Source organism: Nymphaea colorata, chromosome 6 (genome assembly GCF_008831285.2).
Source record: "Nymphaea colorata isolate Beijing-Zhang1983 chromosome 6, ASM883128v2, whole genome shotgun sequence".
NCBI classification, from domain to species: Eukaryota; Viridiplantae; Streptophyta; class Magnoliopsida; order Nymphaeales; family Nymphaeaceae; genus Nymphaea; species Nymphaea colorata.
Window position 1 is genome coordinate 19,622,281 of NC_045143.1, and position 9,866 is coordinate 19,632,146.

A 9,866-nucleotide genomic window follows, 5' to 3' on the forward strand; every position below is an offset into this window, starting at 1 on the left:
CGTTTACAAGTACTAAAACTCTAACTTGATCCAGTTACAAGATTTGGTTATGCTTTCATCTTGCATCAGAGATAGTACCAAACAAGGGGCAGTTGTTGTTGTTGTTGGAGAAAAGAACATGTCGGGATCTGGCCCCATACTTTGCAGACTGATCTGTCAAGCTATCAAGGTGATACAGAGAAGGGAACCAAGATATTGGCCTTAGTTTTGTGCTTAGAAAGCAAATTTGTTTCAAAAAGAATAGATAGATTATATCCTCAATAAGGACAGACATAAACAGTTGCATGAACAATTTGCTAGCAGGTAGAGGAGGCAGGTAGAGGAGGAAGAAGTGAAGCACATGGCACCCTCAATACAGGATTTTTATATTTCTATCAGCTTTGTGTGCAAATGAAAAACCAAGAACTTGCCAGCCAGACAGTTGACTGCATTTGCATAGAGCAAATTATATGAAAAGGTAAAGTACCTGACTAGATTCCGTCAACAGATGCATTGTAAGGTCTGCCTAGTAGCTCCATCTAGAGAGAGAGAGAGAGAGAGAGAGAGAGCACGTAACTTGAAGAAGCTCCACTAGAATTTCAACCAAAAAGCATGAGTGGTGCTTGTTTATGTTTTTTCTGTGTATTTAAGGAAGGAATTGAACAGCTTCATAAGAGGAAAATTAGTTCTCATCTTTAGTGGCACTCTAAAACAGTTAGCCCACTTCTACTAGAACACCTCAAATATATGAAAAACATAACAAAAATTGGATATTTATCATGTTTATTTACACAAGAAAAATTGTGAAAGGCCAAACTCACATGTTTAGCTTTGGAAGTTCCACGCTATTATAAGAGAACTTGAAGAGAACCTTGGCCAACCCATAAATAGCAAGCACTGAGCTCTTTTTGCTATTGACGCTCACAAAAGGACAATAACAAAGTTGACATTTATGAAGTTCTCGTATTCAAACATAATTCCAAGAATCACAACACATGATGCAGCCTCAAAAACTTTATAAATAACCAGAAAATACTCCCTCATTTTCAGTTTTCTGCTTAATCACATGCCGAAAGAACAATAATTGTTATAAGTGGAAGATAATGTTTTTAGGCAGTCTGTTCAACATAACTGAATGAATTATCAAAATCTGCAGCACCAAGAAAAAAGAAGAAAGAAATTCATTTGAAACAGAATCCTTGATTATACTCCAAAGACAAGAAAGCTTGAAGAAGTAGAAGAGTACTGTTTTATAATATAACACCAAACGGACTCTGCATCCTGCAGGTAGAATCAATTGAACGAGAGAAAGAGAAATAGCTAATGGAAATGCGTCCTCCTCCTGTATTCTCCAGCTAAGGAAAAGCCAAAAAGAAAAGAAAATGTGGACATTATGCAATTGGCACAAAGTAACTTACCTGCATGGCAAAGTTCCACGATCTCATTGCACCTTAGCATCCACCCCTTCCACCTTTTCTCAACGTGCATTAGAGATGCAATATCATAGCTTGAAAAAAATCTTCAAATGAGAAGTCCTTCCAACCTACAAGCATAAACAGGAAAAAGTTCAGAGTTAGTGAAGAGTACTTCTTGATCAAACTAATGCACAAATAAACGAAACAAAGAACTTTTTTGCAGTTTTATGGCAATGAAAAAATCAAAAGAGAAAGAAGATAATGAAATAGGCAAGAACTGAGATGAAAGGGCAGAGAAAGGGAGGGTTTTCCCAGTTGTCGCACTTGATTACAAGTCTCCTCTCCACTAGCTAATGTCAGGTGCCGCTTCTCTGGCCGGTGCCATCACCGACTGACATTGCTTCTCAGCAACTCATGTTTATGGGCTAGGAATTTATATTGAGGATGGAGATAATGTCCAGCTAGTAGGAAAATAGCCTTGTTACAGCCACTGACTAGGGTCAAGGGAGGGCAGACAAAAAACTGAAAAATGAGAGGAGGTCAAAGAGGTGGAGGAGATTGAAATTTTAATAGAGGCAGATCAAAAGTGAATGACTGACAAAGAGGCAAAAAGACACTTATGTGAATGGTGAGGGTTCTCCAAACCTATGGCCATGGTCAGTGTCATGGGGATCAGCCATAGCCAAAAGCAAACTTTGTTGTCGTGTTTCCATCTTGCATTAAAGAGTTCAAACATGATAGAGCCTCCTTTAATTTATTATTCAACTTGTTCAGTTCTTCCATTAGAACTTTCATGTCACTTGCAGCATTCTCGACAATTTTCAAATATGAAATAAATGAAGGGGATTCAATGTAGGAAAACAAGCATGACAATGTAGATGGAAAACACTGCAGATGCATGGATTGACAAAAGAATTTTAAATAAGAATCATGCTGCCATTTCATTTATTATCGTGATTAATTCCATCACTAAAAAGGCTATTTTCACAGGTTTGATAATTAGGTTTGGGAGGCTATATTGATAAAGATCATGGAAACAATTAGGATAAGATAAGAAATTATAAACAAATTTTCCCTCACTTCTTGTAGATTCTGACTAGCCCTCTACAAGTTGTGTGACTTGAAAGAAATCAAATTTGGTAACATCATATATAGAGAAAGAAATAATAGTGTAATGATGCATTGAAAGCATAAGCTTGAAAATGAAACCATACATGCCAAAATGACAAGATTTGATCATGGTAGTCATCAATTTGTCGTGAAGAATATCAAATTGGAGATGACCCTGTGGATCTTCCAAAGACTTTTATGGCGTACTAAAAGTTCCTCTAAGTGAGAGTAGAGGAAATCACATGAGAAAATGTTATTCTCATAGAGCCTTAGGGCACACAACTCTATTTATTAACAGAACCATATTTATTGACTTATAAGATTCCAAATGAGGGGTTTGCCATCATAAACCAGATACGAATTCCTTTTTCTCTGTACACATATTAGATCCATACCAATTGAGATAATACAGACCCAGACATATTAAAACACTTTTGCATGGGGTATCCAAATAGATAGCGGTACACAATATATGATCATCAATATATATAGGCTTACACATATATTTCTACGTACATGTGTCCTTATGCTTAAGCCATCAAATAATGAACCAAAGATGGTTGGCCAGAAAGGTTTATTTCACTTTCAGCTGCCGCCAGATGAGAACAATGGAATGTCTTAGACTTCTTGCAAAGGTCAATCGAATATGTTTATGTCTTGGACTTCTTGTAAAGAACAGCTACACAGTGTGTCCCGTATATAACCTTCAGTAACAGCGCAAAATGTGTGAAGGAAGTAGTTCTGCAATCTATTTATTAGGATGTAAGTCAGTCTAATATATATTGATTTGTTCTGTATGACGACAAGGGCTCATACTGATGGCTACGGCCTGATTCCATACTTTTACATGTTTGGTTTAATAAGCTATTAATGCTTTACCTAATATCAGATTGACTATCAAGCAAAAAAGAAAAATTTACACGCTATACATTTGTCTTTACAGTCAGCTATATGAAAGGTGCATTAGAAAGTAAACATTGGAGAGATCTTGACATCACAACGCAACTTTAAATTGGTACACTGCTGGGCCCGGAGAAATGGAAAACCTAATCTGAAGTTCTTTTAATTAGGGACAATGTTTTCATCTTAATTTGTTAAGTGAATCTCTAGGCGATCAAATTAATGAACAAATAAATTGCCTATGTACTTGTATGTTTGCATATGTCCTCATGTCCACATTTTCAAAATAGTATGTTTGCATTTGTACTTGTACACATATTCTATATAGTTCTGTATGCTTTTAAGCACCTCTTGAACAATTGAATTAATATTTATGCATCTACTGACATTTCCATGCAGATTAATAAATTTGATAATCTATTATCATTTGTTGAACACTTCTTTCAAATAGTATATATCTTTGTAAAAGATTGCATGAGAGATCTTATACGAGTTTTAAACAAGGTAAATCACATTTTTAAAAGGACACTGTAGTTTATTTATATTTTTAATGATTAATGGTGTGCTCCTTAGGAGGAATAATATGATTGTATGTTATAAATAGGACATAAAATTATTATAATGAAAAAAGGATTAAGAATTTGTGAGAGACCTACTTGTTGCTATGTCATTAGTGACAATTACCTGCTAAATGAGACACCATTGTTGACAAATTTTACTTAATTAGCATCTTTGAAAGTTAAAAGCTTAAAGTACCAATAATTTTCAGCTGCTAAAAAGTAGACAAAGATAGGCCGCAGTTCTTTTATCTTTTTGGATGGTTATGGTTGTCACATTTTTTGCTCCAATTAATCTTTTATCTGGAGCTTGGTCTGTCACAACAACTTTTTGTGATTACCAACTTGACCTTCATGATGAATTTCATAATCAGGACAGATAAAAATTTATGAAAAATGTGTTCAATTTTAGTCTTCAAATTTCTATTATTTTTTTCTTGAATGAAAGGAATTCTTATCATTTCATGTGTCCTTCCTAAATTTTTAGTTGAGTTCAAAGAAAGCTGCCATTACCATTTAATTTCATCTTGTTAAGATTTTTAACTGGGCCCAAGTTGAATGGAAAAGGCAAACTGCTAGTTCTATGGTCGTGGCTAGTAGCCATTTGGAATTGTAAAAACAGATGTCTCACTTTTGGTGGTTAGTGAAAGTCGAGGTGCCCCCCGCTCTTTCCCCTCCTGCAGAATCCATGGCTGCTTCGGGGTCTGGGTGATCCTACAGGAAACCATTCAACTCAAGTGTCACATATGCCACATGTTGCAGTGCAGAGGAGTAGCACCTATGAGAATTAAATCGATGACATGTTGTCAGCATGACACTCAGTTTGACCAGCTATGTTATGCCCATTGAGGCACATATGTCTCATTTTCACAATTAAGTCAACATCATTGGCCATTTGGCCCCCAAATATATAGAAATTTCCCAAAGAAATCATCGGTTTTTTCTAAGTAACTAAACTTGAAATTTGGAACCTCACTATTTTGGTCTTACTTGACATCCTTAAATGTCACTATTGAACCTTTCAAGGGTACTATTCTACATTTATACTAAATATATTGCCCCTCATTATAGAAGCTTTCAAGGGCAATACTGTACATTTACACTCAATATGTTGCCCAATGCATGATTTTGGACCTTTATAACAAGTGAGCAAAACAAGGACATGAGGGCAATATTGTCCAGGGTTCAATTTCTGAGGCGTATCACCAACCGTGGAAGGATGTTGGCATATTTCTGTTATGTTTCTGTCATTGATTTGCCTTTCAATTTTCTTCCTTTTCTTCCTCACGCCATTGATTACCTAAACATTTTCTTGCTGTTTCTGGAAAGGTACCTTCTCCAAATGAGCAAAGTGCTTCCTTTTCTTTTTTGGTAAAGTCCAGGCAAAGATTTCTTTTTCAAAAAAAAAAAAGATATTTAATTTGTTAGCCCCTAGGAAGCTAGAAACAAGTAAAAAGCAATGTTTTTTTATTTATAATAAAATAAAATTATGTTAAGCACAGATAACATGCCAATTGGAACAAGAACCTAATCTCCCTTTCATTTCTCTCGCCTTGTGGTCTGGTGTGGCTTCAGGGTCTAGGTAGGGCTGCACAACGAGTCGAGCCAACTCGGGCTCGACTCGAACTCGGTCAAAAAAACTCGGCTCGAGCTCGACTCATCTCGCTCGAAAAAACTCGGCTCGAGCTCGACTCATTTATAAACGAGTCGAGTTCGAGCTGAAAGTTAAACTCGAAACAATAAACTCGAGTTCGAGTTGCAAGAACTCGACTCGTTTAAACTCGACTCGATTCGTTATGAATAAACCGGTTCACCGGTTTAGGGTAAAAACTTTTCCCTCTTCGGCGTCTTCACATTTTTACTCTTCTGTCTTTCCTTCGTTTTCTACTGCCTCTCTTTCTTCCCGTCTGCTCTCTCTCTCTTGCTGTCTTCCCTCTTCCGGCGACCACGACCTTCGGCCTTCCGTTCCATCTTTCAAACTGCGCTCTCTCTTCCCATCTGCTCTCTCTCTCTTCCCGTCTTCCCTCTTCTGTCAACCAGATGACAAGACTGCAACGCAAGCTGCCTTTACCAGGAAGCCAAAATCGGTTCGTGGTCTTCAGCCAGGTGTTCGGCGACATCGTTTGATCCTCTTCAACTTTCAGCTTCTCTCCGGCTAACTTTCTAGTCCAGCAAGCTCCATTCCTCTCGTGAACCAGGTACGTTCTCTCCTCTGCCGTTTACCCTCTCTTTTCTTCCTAACCTTTCCCCCTACCCTTTCTCCAAGTTAATCTGTTCAGGTTTTGCTAATCAATAGTATTTTCCAGGCATACTCTCCTTTTCCCAGAGTTTCTTTTGGCAAGCAGTAGGAAAATGTCTAAACATCTCACCGGTTCTGGTTTTTCCTTTTTGTTTTTTGGCTGAGCTTTCTTGTTGTGCATTGCACATTCTTGCCTGTTGGGTTCGTTAATTTCTGGATTTCCTATTGCATGTATAGTAGTTCTTTAGATATTATTTCACATATTACATGATTATCAACGAGTTGTAGTTGTCAATTAGTCACCAATCTGGTTTCGCTTCGATATGTGTTCTTCGTCTTAATCAAGAAATTTGTTTGCTCCATTAGATGCATACAAACCAGAGACGTGGATGCTTCCTCATAAAAAATGTGAGGGCTTGTCTCAGCTAAATCTTGCTATTGTAAGGTTTTCTCCAGTTCTGGTTGAGTGCAAAAAAGATACTTGCAAATTTTACTCGAACTATTGAAAGGTTGATCAGTTTGTATTTATTTACTTTCATTACCATGTGTAGGTTGGCCACGTTGATTCTGGCAAATCAACGTTGACAGGAAGAGACTGCACATTTTGGGGTGGATCTCTCAGAAGGATATGCACAAGTATGAGAAGGAAGCCAAACAGCAGGTGTAATAATTTATTAATATGTTTATATTTGCTTAATAAGTGCTATTGCACTTCAACCTAATCGCTTTTCTATTTAATTTTTACATTGAGTGCAGGGGAAAGGCTCATTTGCCTACGCATGGGCATTAGATGAAAGCGTTGAGGAAAGGGAAAGAGGAATAACTATGGCTGTTGCAGTTGCTCGTTTTGAATCAAGGAAATTTCATGTTGTTATGCTTGATTCACCAGGGCATAAAGATTTTGTCGCAAATATGATATCTGGTGCTACACAAGCAGATGCTGATCATGCTGTGATACTTGTTGTCGATGCATCTATTGGTTCTTTGAGGCAGGTATGGGTTTAAATGGAGTTGGGGGATAGACAAAGGGGCATGCACAACTTATCCCAAGTTTTGGTGTTGAACAGCTGGTTGTTGCTGTTAATAAGATGGATTTTGTAGGATATTCTAAAGAAAGATTTGATTCCATCAATATGCAGCTGGGTGGATTTCTCGGATCTTGTGGATTTAAAGAATCACATATTTCATGGGTACCTTTAAGTGTTATGGAGAATCAGAATCTTGTTGCAGTTATAACTGAACCTCTTTTCTCATGGTGTGTGTGGTATTTTTGTAGTCATGTTTCAAGTGTTATGCTGCTTCTTTTCATCAATTAGGTAAGGTTACAACAGTTACTCCAACTAAAATTGGAGGGACTCTGTTTTTAATATTATTTGGCATTCATATGATGGACTCTTTGCTGCATATCTCTGTAAAATAAGTTTTGTTTATGGTCTGAGTTACGTTCCATTTATACACCTAATTTTGCCACATTATCTTCTCTTTCTAAGATTCTATGGTACACCTGATCTTTCTAACTTTTGCCTGCTTATCTTTCTGTAATTTTCAAATGTTAATTAATTTTATATTATTCTCTGCTTCCATCTACCTTGTTATGTTTTCGTTCTATGCTGCTTTTACCCCTTGTTCTCCTTGAGTGCTTTTTGCTTGAGCTGAGCTGAGTTTTTGCATGATTTTCAAATGTTAACAGCATTCTTATATCTGCAGATGATGACGATGATGTGCATTGATGATGATGAAGAAGACGTGGTTCTCATTTAACTTCCATTAATTTCCATTAATTGATACAAGTTAGATGCCCAAACGAGTTAAAGGATTTAAATGCCTAAATGAGCTAAACAAGTAAATGCCTAAACAGCTAAACAATTTAACGGGTAAACGAGCTAGACGAGTTAGCGCCTAAACGAGCTAAACGATTTAGCGTCTAAACGAGCTAGACGAGTTAGTGCCTAAACGAGCTAAACGAGTTAAAGTTAAACGAGTAAATGCTAAACAAGTTAACGAGTTAAATGGGTTAATTGAGTTAAATGGGTTAATCGAGTCGAGCTCGAGCTCGACTTTGTGTAGTCGAGTCGAGCTCGAACTTGTTCTAAGAAGCTCATCTCGAACTCGAGTCGAGTTCAAGCTCGAGTAATTTTAACCAAGTCGAGCTCGAGCTGGCCAAGCTCGGGCTCGGCTCGGCTCGTGTGCAGCCCTAAGTCTGGGTGGAAGACAGTATACTTGTCAACTAAAGTATTGTGCTCGACACCATTTGCAAACTAAGAAGATAGTGCTTAGAGGAATCAAACTGAAAATGTGGAGTTTCACCAGCGTTAACCCGTACAGGAATGTCAGGCCCCTTGAGAGGAAGTGCATATAAAGCAAAACAAATTAAATGATTTGTTTCTGCAAATATGGGCTCCGATATATTAATAAAAATATTTGAAATAAGTTGTATTATTAAGTTGTCTTGATTTTCTCAGCCATTGATAAACTCACACGGTGATTGATAGCTATCAAAAATCTGCATGAGCTTTCTAGGAATTAAACAACATACGTGAGACTCTGGTACCAATAGCATTGGAATCGACATTGTCTTCAAATTAAATGAAAATTTTGTTCAACCAATTTAAGGCAAGGGGGAGAGAAAGAAAGAGAGACAAGGGTGCATAATAATAGCATTTTAATGTACTTTTATTATATAATATCTTTTCCTTTTTAGTATACTATGTGAAGGAAACACACTAGTGGCCCATGTAAGTTGTCGTTGGATGCCACTTGCAGATTTGGTGTGGCTTGTTTTGACGTCACGTTAGCTGCCATAATAGGTTTAAAGTTTGGATCATAGAACCGATGTTCTGGTGGATGTCTCATGATTTTAAAGCATTTTTCTTTGACATGACCTATGCCACGACAACGTTGATCTTAAAGCATTTTTCTTTGACATGACCTATGCGACGACAATGACTGCATGTAGGTTTATATTACCAACTTCCTTGACCTTTCTGAAATCTGAAATTGGTAGTATCACGGTTGGCCGCCTTGTCATGGTTTCTTTGTGAGACTTTCCTTGTGAGACGGCTAATGGAGTAGTCCCTTCATTTGGTGTGCTGAAGATCCTAATTTATTACCAACTTTTTCGACCTTTCTGAAATCTGAAATTGGTAGTGTCACGGTTGGTCGCCTTGTCATGGTTTCCTTCTGAGACGGCTAATGGAGTAATCCCTTCATTTGGTGTGCTCAAGATCCTAATTTCCGGTTGTTTTTTCTTCTTGCAAAATTAACCCATAAATCTTCATCACTAATTTCCCGTTGTTTTTCTTCTTGCAAAATTAACCCATAAATCTTCATCACATTGGGTAAGGGGTCTAAAAGAAGAATTTTTCCTCTCATGACATTATATGAGTCATTTAACCTCATCAAAAATTGAATGACTGTTTCCTTTGACTTTTTCCCTTTGAATATGGTCTGCATAGGCTCTCATTGCCCCCACACGAGCATTCAGGAAGAGGAGAATATGAACCCAATTCGTCCCACAAAGTCTTTATTTTTGTGAAATATAAAGTACTATAAACGAGAGATGAAACTTTGGATTTGTTATATTGTAAACTAGAGATGAAACTTTGGATTTGAGGAGAATATGAACCCAATTCGTCCCACAAAGTCTTTATTTTTGTGAAACGAGAG

At 37.2% G+C, this 9,866-nt stretch overlaps 1 long non-coding RNA gene across 1 annotated transcript; it reads left to right on the plus strand.

The window, feature by feature from the left end:
- The first annotated feature begins 6,558 nt into the window (after window positions 1–6,558).
- On the plus strand, window positions 6,559–7,221 carry LOC126410194 (uncharacterized). The gene is made up of 3 exons (XR_007573753.1): window positions 6,559–6,640; window positions 6,752–6,861; window positions 6,957–7,221. It is a non-coding gene; the product is annotated as an uncharacterized LOC126410194 (long non-coding RNA).
- The last annotated feature ends 2,645 nt before the right edge of the window (window positions 7,222–9,866 follow it).